Raw genomic sequence first — 11,762 nt, 5'->3', positions numbered from 1 at the left:
GTGTATGTGAGGAAGATCAGCCCTGTGCTAACATCTGCCAATCCTCTTCTTTTTTTGCTGAGGAAGACTGGCCCTTGGCTAACATCCGTGCCCATCTTCCTCCACTTTATATGGGACGCCGCCACAGCATGGCTTGCCAAGCGGTGTGTTGGTACGTGCCGGGATCCAAACTGGCAAACCCCGGGCCGCCACAGAGGAGTGCACACACTGAACCTCTTGTGCCACCTGGCTGGCCCCTTCCTCTGATCTTCACCATGAGAATCTGGTGGAGCTCCTACAGGAAAAATTCACAAAAGTGTGAGGGTCCTCCATCACCAGGTCCCTCTCAGAGTTATCCACACTGAGCCTCCAGCAATTCATCCATCAGAGTTCAGATTCTCCTCCCCCAGCACTGGTTCCCGTGGAAGTTTCCGCTCCAGTCAGTTGTAAGTCTCTGTATCCTCCTTTCTGTCTCTACAATTTTGGGGGCAGCAGTTTTCTCTGTGACCTCAGTTCTCTGATGGATCTAAGAAGAGTTGTTGATTTCCAGTTTGTAAAAACCTTTTCTTGTGAAGATAGATGGGAATGATAACTAACTTCCAAAGTTCTTATGTGCTGGACAGGAAACCAGAAGTCAAAAGGCCTCTTTGAGATATCTGAGTTGAGATGAATGAAGAGAAGTTGCTGCCATGTGAGGAACTGGGGGAGACTTTTCTAGGCAAGAGAATGGCACATACAAAGCCCCTGAGGCAGGACCAGCCTGGCATGGAAGCCAATATGGCTGAGCTGAGGGGCAAGGCAGAAGGTGAGAGGAGACGGATTCAAGATTGAGGCAGGGGCTAGATGACAGAAGGCCTGCAAGGCCATGGTGGGAAGACTGGAAGATCTTAAATTTTAAATGGAAACAACTTATTTATCTTAGAGATATAAGCAAAAAGATGAAATGACATGCTCCTGATTACTTCTGTACATACTATAGAGATAGAAAATTTGCAGTAGAAATTCCCCACATCATTTCCTTTTTGTATGTGTCTCCTAGCACACTAACACGTGATCTGAACAAGCAGAATGGAAGAGGACACTTACTTGCTGATGGGGCTCACTCATTCCAGTAAAGGAGCTTATGCAAAGCCTGGGTAAAAACTGATTAGCGAGGAACACCAAACATGTTTCCTGCTAGATCTCATCTGCGAGAGTACTGGAACTGAGTGCTGGGAGGATGGAGAGCACCTCATCCTGCTTCCTTCTTCCACAGATGGCCCACTGTGGCCCAAGGAGTTTGGTTAGGTAGCCCCACAGAAATGGGCTCATTCAAGCAACCACTTTGTAGCCCTCAGAATGGTCTGCCCTGTTGTGTGGGTGAGGGGGGTGGAGGGAGATGAAGCTGCAGGTTAGAGATGGGGCTGCACAGGAGCCATGGGGTCTGCCCACAACATCCACCTGCATTCGACGTCTCAGAGCACCTAGAGAGAGACCTTTGGTCTCCAGAAGTCAGACCTTGGAGTCTCCTGAAATGGTATAGTAGTTTGATTGTCCTGATGGCAGAGGATGTTTTCCTAACCTTGACTAGGTACCTCTAGGAAAGTTGAATGCATTAAAACATCTGGGTTTATTCAAAGAAGTAGACAAGCAATTTCCAGGCAAATTGGATCTGCACAAAGATCAAATGCAGATTTTTCAGATGAGAGAACTGTTTTACTCCAAAGAGTAGTTCTCTTTTCTTTTGGAATTATTTGAATAATGGCCCGGGTAATGCATTTCACTTTTCCTATTTGTATCCTGCAGAATGATTTAGCTTTAAATTTTCTGAGTGACAAGTCTTCCATCATCTACCTATAGAAATCATTTTGCAGACTAATTTTAGTTCTTGCAGTCACAAATTCATCCAAGTATTTGTTTTCTCATTTTAATTTCATTATTTCTTTATTCTATCACTCTTCTTTGTCGTGTTAAACTTTTCTCCAATATTTTAGGAAATTGTGACATTCTCTCTTAATCATGTCCTGGCACTATAGATTTTATTCCTTTGAGTTTTCCTCATGATCTACCGTCCCAATCTGGGGTCTCAAGAATATTGGCATTTCTTCCTCACCTTCTTCCCAATGTAGGTATGTGGGATTGGTGGGGAAAGTTGCCACAAAGAACACTAGGCTGCAGCCTGGGAGACAGTCAGCTCCCCAAGAGCATGTCTAATCTCTGAAGGCTCAAGGGGAGAATCCTTCCTTGTCCCTTCCAGCTTCTGGTGGCTCCGGGCATTCCTTGGCTTGTAGTTGCAACACTCCACTCTCTGCCTCCATCTTCACATAGTGTTCTCCTTTGTATCTGTGTCTTCTGTTTCTTATAAGGACACTTGTCATTGGATTTAGGTCTCATCTGGGTAATCCAGGATCTCATCCTGAGATCCTAACATAATTATATCTACAAAGACGCTTTTTCAAATAAGGTCACCTTCACAGTTTCTAGGGGTTAGAATATGGACATCTCTTTTTTGGGCCACCATTCAACCCATTATAGTGGTCATCTCTCTCCCAATCTGCTGCCTTGCCCTAAAATTGCCACTATTTAGAAACACAATTGAAATTTAAGCACTATACCTCTAGAGGGCCCCATTAAAAAGTAAAATATCTCTGAGACACGTCACCTGAACATTTAGTGCCCATTTATATAGGGTAGAGAGCAGGGTCCTGGGGGAAGGGGACAGACAAGGGTAAATTTAGTAAAGCAATGAGAGGCAGGAATGGTCTGCGACATGGGGCACTACAGGGTAAAGGACTGGATTGTGTCTAGTTGAAAACCTTGGGCCCCCAATAGACTGAACCCATGAAAGGGCACCCTGAGTGAGAAGTTAGGGAGTTGAAGGCAGAGTTTGACGCTCCTAATTTTGCATCATATTTACGCTGGGCTCACCTTCCTGAACTCCATAGGAAAACTGACCATCTTCCTGCTCTCATCTGTGTGTTTCTGGATCATCCCAGAGCAAGTGGGGAGTCTGCAGTGGAATTGAGTTGGGCTTGTATTCACGAACAGTCTGTCAATAGCCTTTTATCCCATCATGAAACATGGGTCCACGAGCTGAGGGTCACATGTCTAATGAGTGGAAGAGTCTATAGACCTCTAACTCCCAGGTGAGTGTTTCCTCTACCACATCTGGTTGTCTCTAACGAGCTCAGTGGATTTTAGGAATATGTTTCATGTTTACAAACCTTTCTGTTAGAATTGGTGTTTATTTAGACAACCAGTTGATATCACAAAATCCCAAATTTGTAGAGATCCCGATGATGTACTTTGCTCGCTCCCTGAGTATGGATTTGACCTTTCTATTATATCTTAACTATAGTTTACAAGCCTATTGTAATGAATAAATGAATGAATGAATGAATGAATAATTTAAATCAACCTTCCCTTTAAGGATTTTATGTGTTTGCCCAATGAAAGAACCAAGGTTAGCAAATATAGCCCTGGGGAATGGAAGTCTCATTTTAAGCCTCTTTTGATTTCTATTAATAAATGGGAACTTCAGCTCTGCTAATAGGACTGTGCATGCATATTTGCTCAGTGAGACTGTATAGAGCATAGTGGGTAAGCCCTTTGTGTTCTGGAGCCAAACAAATTGGGTTCAGATTCTAGTTAGTCCATTTAATTCACTGGGGGATTTGGGGCTAGTTACTTAACTTCTCTAGGGCTTGGTTTTCTCATCTGTAAAAGGTGATGGGGCAATGATAGTTGCTATCTCTTACAGCTGTTGGGAGGATTAAACAAAGCAAACTTAAAGAGCTTGAGTATTCAGGAAGTGTTTGTTATGACTTCTCTCAGGAGCAATGCTCTTTGCCAAGGGAATGGTCAAGATCAGATGGGTTGGCAGGACAGGAAGCATTTGGTCAATGCACTGCCCTCTGGGCTGGGGTGGGGATAAGGAGATAACAGTTCATTATTAAGGATCCAGTTTTGCCAACCTGGCTCTCCCCTTGAGCATTTCCTCCCTGTACCCCTCCAGGCTCTGAACCTGTGTTGCCTGTGATCCGCTCTCCCTGGAGACCAGTGTTATGTGCACAGGTATTACAATGAAATTCATCATTAGAAAGACTCCCTCCAGGATCCCCGAGCACATGGTGTGGCACGTTGGTAATTATGCGTGTTGTTTGGAGTGTGAGGCATTATGAATATAGAAATGCCATAAACTTTTTAGAAGTGAGGGTGAGCATGGAGATTATCTATGACTGTAATGGTTTCCAAATGCAAATTGAACATCTTTCTTTTGATCCCGAATTATGGCAAGCAGCTAACATGGATCTTTGATCCCATGCCAGTGTCTAGAGAAATTATGAGGTCTCCAGGATGGCATAATAGATCCTCATCAAGACTTCTAGCTTTAGGAAATTGTTTAATCTCCATTCTCAGTGGCTGCAGCTTTGAGGCAGCTGTGACTGAAAGGTCCCAAGTGCTATTGAAAACAGCTCATCAGTTCAGAACAAAGCTGATTATGTAAATTGTGCATTAAGATGCAGCTCCAATTTAATTTTACTCTGTAAATAAATATCCCATTAACATCCATCTGTTAAAAGTCAGGTAAGACATTCTCTAAGACTATACCTGGGGCCTCAGCGAAGGCTCAATAAATACTGGCGGGGGAGGGATTAGGGCATCCAAATTCACTATATACAACTTCAGCTTTTTTCTTTAAATGGCAAATCAGCTATAAAATCAATTTAGAGCAAGAAGAAGCTCTGATTGGCCACGAAAGACACTGCATCTATTTCTGGTCCTGCTCTTTTGAGGGTACACGAAAGCTTTCTCTGATTGCTGTCATAGAGATCAATAATAATTATGGCTCGCCAATTCCCTCCTAAAATAAAAACATTTCAGCTGATGAGAAGTGAGCACTAAATTAACACCAGCTCTTTTTGCTGCAGGCAATTTACCCAGCCAGAGATGCCACTTGTGAGAGTTGTCGTGATTGAACAGGCGCAGCTTCTCTCTCAGTCAGGAGTGGTGGAAAATCCACCTGGCCCCCGGAACTGGAACCAGCAGCGAGATTGCAGGGAGCAAGACAGGCTGCCTCCAGAGAGCAACCTCTTCTGTCATTTTCAGGCCTGTGACTCTCCATGGCCCTCGAGCTCTAGGAAAAGCTTTTGATACTCCCACGGGAGCCTGTAAATGTCAGGTGCTCCAGGGGCATGATGTTTGGTCATTATCTGCCAAGATTTTGGTGGAGATGAACAGCCAATCAGCTGCCATAAGGATAGGTAAGAACCTGTTGTATTTTTGGATGGTGCTGCTGGTGGTGGTGACGGTGTGGGAAAGAGGCAAGGATTAGCATGGGGCTGGGGATGGGACCACCCATCGTGGGCTACACACTCTAATCCCTAAGGCAGTGTTTCCCAAACTGTTCCAAACACCTGGCTAGGGGCATGCCTGGAACAGAATGGACCAGAGGCCCTTCAACCTAGGCTGGTAGGCCCAAGGCCACTGGCATAAATAGTGCTTTTGTGTGTATAGCAAAAGGGAGACCCCTCTGAGCAGAAATATTTCAAAACAGTGACTGTTCTTCCCAGCTGATGAAACCCCGAGTCTAGGCCCATGGACTCAGGAGAAGAAGGTATATCTCCCCCATACCTCTCTCTCAAGCATGCCCCTTCCCCAAGTGTAAGGTCTGGGCATCTGCCCCACTTTTTGTACCACAGGGATAGGACTGAAGCTAGCTCCTCCCCTTTTCCTCTTCTTCCTGTCTTGAAGGTGGACATGATGCTGGAGCTAAATCAGCCATCTTACAACCATGAGGCAACACGCCAATCTGCTTAGGAAGGTAGAAGGAAAGGTGAGTGGAGCCTGTGTCCTTAATGACCTTGTTGAATTGCTACACTGGCCCTGGAATGACTACCCCTGAGCTTCTTGCTGTGGGAGAAAGACAAGTCCCTATTTTATTTTATTTATTTATTTATTTATTTTGCTGAGGAAGATTCACCCTGAGCTAACATTTGCTGCCAATCTTGCTCTTTTCGTATGTGAGCTGTGGCCACAGCATGGCCACTGACAGACAAGTGGTGTAGGTCTGTACCTGGGAACTGAACCTGGGCCGCCGAAGTGGAGCTCACTGAACTTAACCACTGGGGCTGGCCCGATAAATCCCTATTTTAAACCACTGTTAATTAAATATTCCGTTATAACCAAAACACTCACAATGGAAGTGAGTGGCGAATGAGGGAGGGTGCAGATAGGTGAATGGTAGAGGAGTCTGGATTTCTGATTCTTGGTGAGCTCATCTTCAGAGACACCACTCACACTTCCTTTACAACAGGACTGTAGGATCCCCCTTCCTCAGTGTTCATTGAAGACTAAATGGCTAAATCCACCCTTGCATTGCACCCTTTTACAGAATTCCCTCTAGCCATTCAACCCAGGATTATTTTTTCTGTACTATCACCATGAGTCCTGAATATTCTCAAGAGATGCAGGTCGATTGAAGCATTATGGTGATTGTCAGCCCTAGAAGTAAAACACCAGAAGTGGTTCCATGGGCAGGGATGGGGAGAAAACATGTCAGCATGCACGGGAGCTATGCAGTCAAGCTAAAACCCCCAGCATCAACTATTGCTGCAAGTCAAGTTCTTTATGAGCCCAGTGCAGCCTCCTCTGACACTGGTGGTCTGATGTGTCACTGGGCAAAAAAAGCATTTCATGTCCTGGCTCCTCTTCCATAGGAAATAGAGAGGTGTGTGCTCGCAGAAACTATCATAAACAAGGTCATGACATAAGGAACATCTATTCCTCTGTGTCCTTTTCCTACTATATGTCTTGCCTCACCTCCACCCAGACTGGCTCCTAGTGTCTTCATCCTTCTCATCTCAGTTAGAATAGACTGGGGCATGCCGCAGTAATGAACAAACCCAACTCAGTTGTTTGACTAATAAAAGGTTTATTTCTTGTTTATACTGTGTCTTTTGAGGTTAGGTGGAGGGCTCTTTCCACATCATTGTCATTCCCACCCCAGGACCCTGACCGTCAGAAGTAACCTTATCTAGCACATTCCCAATTGCTGTAGCAGAGGGAGAAAAAAGCTCTAGGGCAGTGCCGTCCAACAGAAATATAATACGAGCTACATATGTGAGTTCAAATTTTCTAGTAGCCACATTAACAAGGCAAAATGAAGATGATTAAGATGAATATAATTTTAATAACATTTTATTTAACCTGATATTATAATTTCAGCATATAATCAATATGAAATGTGTTCATGCATTTTTATGTATACTTTTTTAAGCTACTAACTCTTTGTAATCCAGTGTGAATATTTTACACTTACAGCACGTCTCAGTTTGGACTAGCCACACTTCAAGTGCTCAATAACCACAAGTGGCTAGTGGCTGCCGTATTGGACAGTGTAGTTCTGAGGTCTCCCTTCAACAATATGTGCTTAGTCTAGAAATGACTAACACACATTGCTTCTGCTTACAACTCATTGTATAGAACAGGTCACATGGCTCCATTCAACCACAGGGAGCCAATAGGGGCAATCCTTTCTTGTGACTTAATGTGGAGAGGTGGGAATATTTGATAAACAGTTACGACCAGCAAGCCCTCCTTGGCCAACACTGCCCTTCACTGGAACATCCCAATGGGGATGCCTCTTCTGGTATGACTGTCTTCTGGGCCAGCAGTCTGTTTTGGCTTGACTCCATTTCTTGCTTAGCTAAGGAGTGGGAGGCAGATGTATCAAATCTTGCAGTACATCACCCAGAAGACAAGCCACATTCTTTTTTTAGAAATAAAAAATTCCTGGAAGTATGAGGGAAAAAACTAACAAACTGAGGTAACAGGGCAGGCCAAAGGCTGAGGTTCAGAAAGCAAGGGAAGGTTTTCACGGAGCAGAAGGTCATTTTTTATGTTTGCCGATACCTTTAGCCTCCTTTCTGGCCGCCTTGTTGCTTGAGTTCCCGAGCTCCCCTCCCCCACCTCTTATGACACGACAGCTAGAAGGCCAGGAGCATGATGACTGTCGTTGCACGCTATAGAATATAAGGTGATGGATGGTTACTAATGTTTTTATACTGGAAGCTCTTGGACGTCTGGACCACAACTTATTCTTCCTTGAATCTTTGGTACTACCTGGTTTATAGCAGATACTCAGAAAATATCTGATTGAATGAATTTTATGTTAACTTTCACATAAGCATTTCCTAAGCGGTTTATATTTTTAATGGCACTGTGACTGAGGGTCAGAATTGGCCCACGTGTCAGGCGTGCAGCCGTTATTGCAGAGCATCGAGGTAATCATCGACAAGCCTCTTGGTAAGAGCTCGTCAAGTAGTCAGTTGGACACCTACCTTGTAAAATGTCTATAACTTGTGGATCTATATTGTTTTAAAATGTAGATTTTATTATTATTTAGGTGTGGTGAGGCTGACGGATCAGGAGAGACCACCACTGAAAAGATAGTTTGTTACTTACAGTTCCCAAGAGGAGGGGGCCTGCCATGCCATGCAGGGCCACATGGGAAAGTGCCAGTGTCGGTCAGGAGGCAGAGGGAGCAAAGAGAAAATGTGGACAAGAGCCTTTAACATAGTTTCTGCAGGAAACGCAAGGCAAGGCAGGGTAAGTAAAGTAGCCTAGGATTGGCTACTTTAAATAATTTCAGCAGGCTCTGGGGTACAGGTGCTATCCCAGTTGTCTGGTACCTGGCACTGGGGTTATTAGGACAGGGGAATAGTGGCTCGGTGTGTGAGATCCCAGTAGAGGAGGTGGTGGGGGTATGGGCTTTGGATTGGTTAGTTTGCACATAAAATGCACCCTTGAAAGCAAGTCATTTACTATCTCTAGGAATTGACTAGCCCTGGGAGAGGCAGTCCTTCCAGGCTCAGCAAGGCCCCAGATGTCAAAGCATCAGAAATATAGAAAATAAAAAGGCATTATTAATACATACAGGCATACCTCATTTTATTGTGCTTTGCTTTATTGTGCTTCACAGATATTGTGTTTTTATAAAACCCTCCACCAGCAAAAAGATTATGACTTGCTGAAGGCTCAGATGATGGTTAGCATTTTTTAGCAATAAAGTATTTTTTAATTAAGGTATGTACATTATGTTTTTAGACATAATGCTATTGAACACTTAATACACTACAGTACAGTATAAACATAACTTTTCTATGCACTGGAAAACCAAAAAATTTGTGTAACTTGCTTTATTGTGATATTAGCTTTATTGAAGTGGTCTGGAACTGAACCCACAGTATCTCTGAGGTATGCCTGTATATATATGACTGCTGAGTTGAAAGTTACCATTTCCGTCTCTCAGGGCCTAATAGAAAAACGGAGCTTATAGGCTCTTGTAAGTGTTCAAAAGTGGTTTTTATCGCTTGTTTGGGGGCTCCAAGGGGGAAAATGCAAGTCCAGAAGTCAGAGATCTGAGCTGTATTTGTGGCCCTGAGTGGATTCCCTGACATTCTCATGAGGACTCCTGGAGAAGAATTCTCTGAGTCTACGTATTAAAAACAAGAGAGCTGTGTATACCTAAAAAGGGTAAATGCTACTGGATATAAATTTTACCTCAATCAATCTGATTTAAAAAATAAATAAGTAAACAGAACTGTCCTAAACTTTCCAGGGATGAAATAAGGGTTAATTTATTTTCTTCCTTTTTTACCGTAACTCATGGAGCAGACTCACATTTGGGTGAGAGACCAGTACCAGAAAAGTTGAGTGGGACAGGGGATGCAGTGATGATTTTCTGCCAAAACTTCCCACCACAGATGGGGCTGCCAGTGCTCCACATTTTGAGTCCATGTGGCAGGTCCCTAGCACCTCGGAGAGCAGCTGGAGGGCTAGCAAGTGGAGCTTGATGTTCTCAAGTGCATGGTGTTTGTGAGCACGCGGAGCTCTGGGAGTTCCTCCAAAGTGTATTAGGTGCTTTGGCGACAGATACTTGGAAAGTCGAGTGGGACTGAATGTTACCTGAAAAACGTCAACCCACCATTTGGTTGTCCCTTGAGTTTCCCTTGACAGCTCTTAGACCCATGGTCATTGAATGAAATGGAGCACTGAGTCCAATCAGAAGTTAAAAATTGTCTCCATCTCAAAAGATCTGAACATCTCAGTATGTCCTACAGAATTGGGGACTGCAAATACAATGCAGCAAGGAGACCTCTTAAAATGATGGTGTCTAGAGCCAAGAATAATAGCCAGCTATAGCCAATAGCAAATAGCGAGTATTGGCTTTGTGAATCATAGAGCACCTTTAAAATATATTTAAAATCTGCATTTTCACTTGAAATATTTTTTACAGCCAGGAAAAGTTCTTTATGTGCTTACTCAGATTTACATGTCTAATAAAAAAAAAGGATACTCACTGATGGCTGGAAAAAATGGATTAATTATAGTATTAACACTAAATCAATAATATTAATAGCTGATACTTACTATGTGCCAGGCTCTGTTCCAAGCTCTTTACTTATACTTATTCGTTAATTCTTTACCACAACACTATGAGATAGGTAGTATTATCACTTCCTTTTCAGAGATGAAAACAACTGAGATTAAGCAATTTGCCCATAGGTTATGCAGCTAGTAAATGATGGAGCTGGGATTTGAACCCAAGTATGCAGTCCCAGAGTGCATTCTCATAATCCCAATGCCATGTTAAAGTGGAGAGCACAGATGGAAGGGCAATGCTATCTTTGCTCCAGCTAGTTACTTTTTCCCAGTGCAAACTGTAGACTTCTCAATGCCTACTGAGTATCTCTATAGGGAGTTGTGGCATATATCAGTACTGAAAGTCATACTCTCGAGAATCACGAGAGGGTCCTTAAACTCAACAATAGCCTTAACAGGGTTTTAGGGTCTTCATATTGCAACTTTCCAGAAGTAGAGGTCCTCATGGAACACCAAAAGTCTTAGGGATGCATAATTCCTCAAATGTGATGCCAGCAGAGGCTTCCTGTAATCTCAAAGCTCCCAGTGTCCTTTCTTGTTCTTGGGTCAAAACCTTGGTTGCTGAATTAATCAGGATAGGCTAGAGTATGTTCAATAATAAAAACTCCCAAATCTCAGTGGCTTAAAATGATAAAGGTCTATTTTTCATGCATGATACATGGGCATGTAGACAGATACTCACATGTTAAATGCCTATCCAAGGTTGCCAAGAGGTCTCTACTTGTAGCAGTCATTCAAGCACCCATGATAACAGAGCAGCCACCATCTTGATGTTGGTGGTTGCCATGCCAGAGGAAAAGAATGCCCTGGAAGTTCTTGCATCTCCCGTTATAGGTTCTACCTGGAAGAAACACATAATTCATGGGCCAAAACTGGTCTCATGGCCCCACCCAACCACAGGAGACCAGGAAGTGCAATCCTAACGTGTGCCCAAAGGGCTGGGGAACAAGCAATAGTTGGCAAACAGCATTAACGAGCTCCATGTAGCTCAGTCTGAACGGTTGTGAGAAAGAAGATTTTGGAAAGTGCCCAATATACTAATCAGAATCTGCTGAGTTCTTGGTAGCACAGTGAACAGGGATCAGTGCCAAACTTTATTGAGCCTGACTTTAAACGTATTAGATTAGAAAGCACTCAATCTAGCTAGTTGTTTTCCTGATTTCAGTGACTGCTTCATCCATTTTTCTCTGCTTCCCTCCTTCCTGCATCCCCGGTCCGCCTGTCAGGTCCCAGGATTGTGATCTGAGGCTGTTAACTTGGCGCGACGCAATGCTTCAGGGCAGCTTTTATTTGTGGTGATTTACAGGGTTGAGTGCAACTGTGATTACAAAGAGTGAAAAATAAGAATATATTCATAA

The 11,762-nt window shown here is 43.5% G+C and overlaps 1 long non-coding RNA gene across 1 annotated transcript; it reads left to right on the top strand.

The window, feature by feature from the left end:
• The first annotated feature begins 5,107 nt into the window (after positions 1-5,107).
• On the top strand, positions 5,108-8,563 carry LOC131409941 (uncharacterized). The gene is made up of 3 exons (XR_009221085.1): positions 5,108-5,222; positions 5,713-5,794; positions 8,366-8,563. It is a non-coding gene; the product is annotated as an uncharacterized LOC131409941 (long non-coding RNA).
• Positions 8,564-11,762: the final 3,199 nt, after the last annotated feature.

The sequence above is a fragment of the Diceros bicornis genome, chromosome 9 (genome assembly GCF_020826845.1).
Source record: "Diceros bicornis minor isolate mBicDic1 chromosome 9, mDicBic1.mat.cur, whole genome shotgun sequence".
NCBI lineage: Eukaryota > Metazoa > Chordata > Mammalia > Perissodactyla > Rhinocerotidae > Diceros > Diceros bicornis.
Note: the sequence above shows the minus strand (reverse complement) of the source record. Positions and strands in the feature narration are given on the sequence as shown.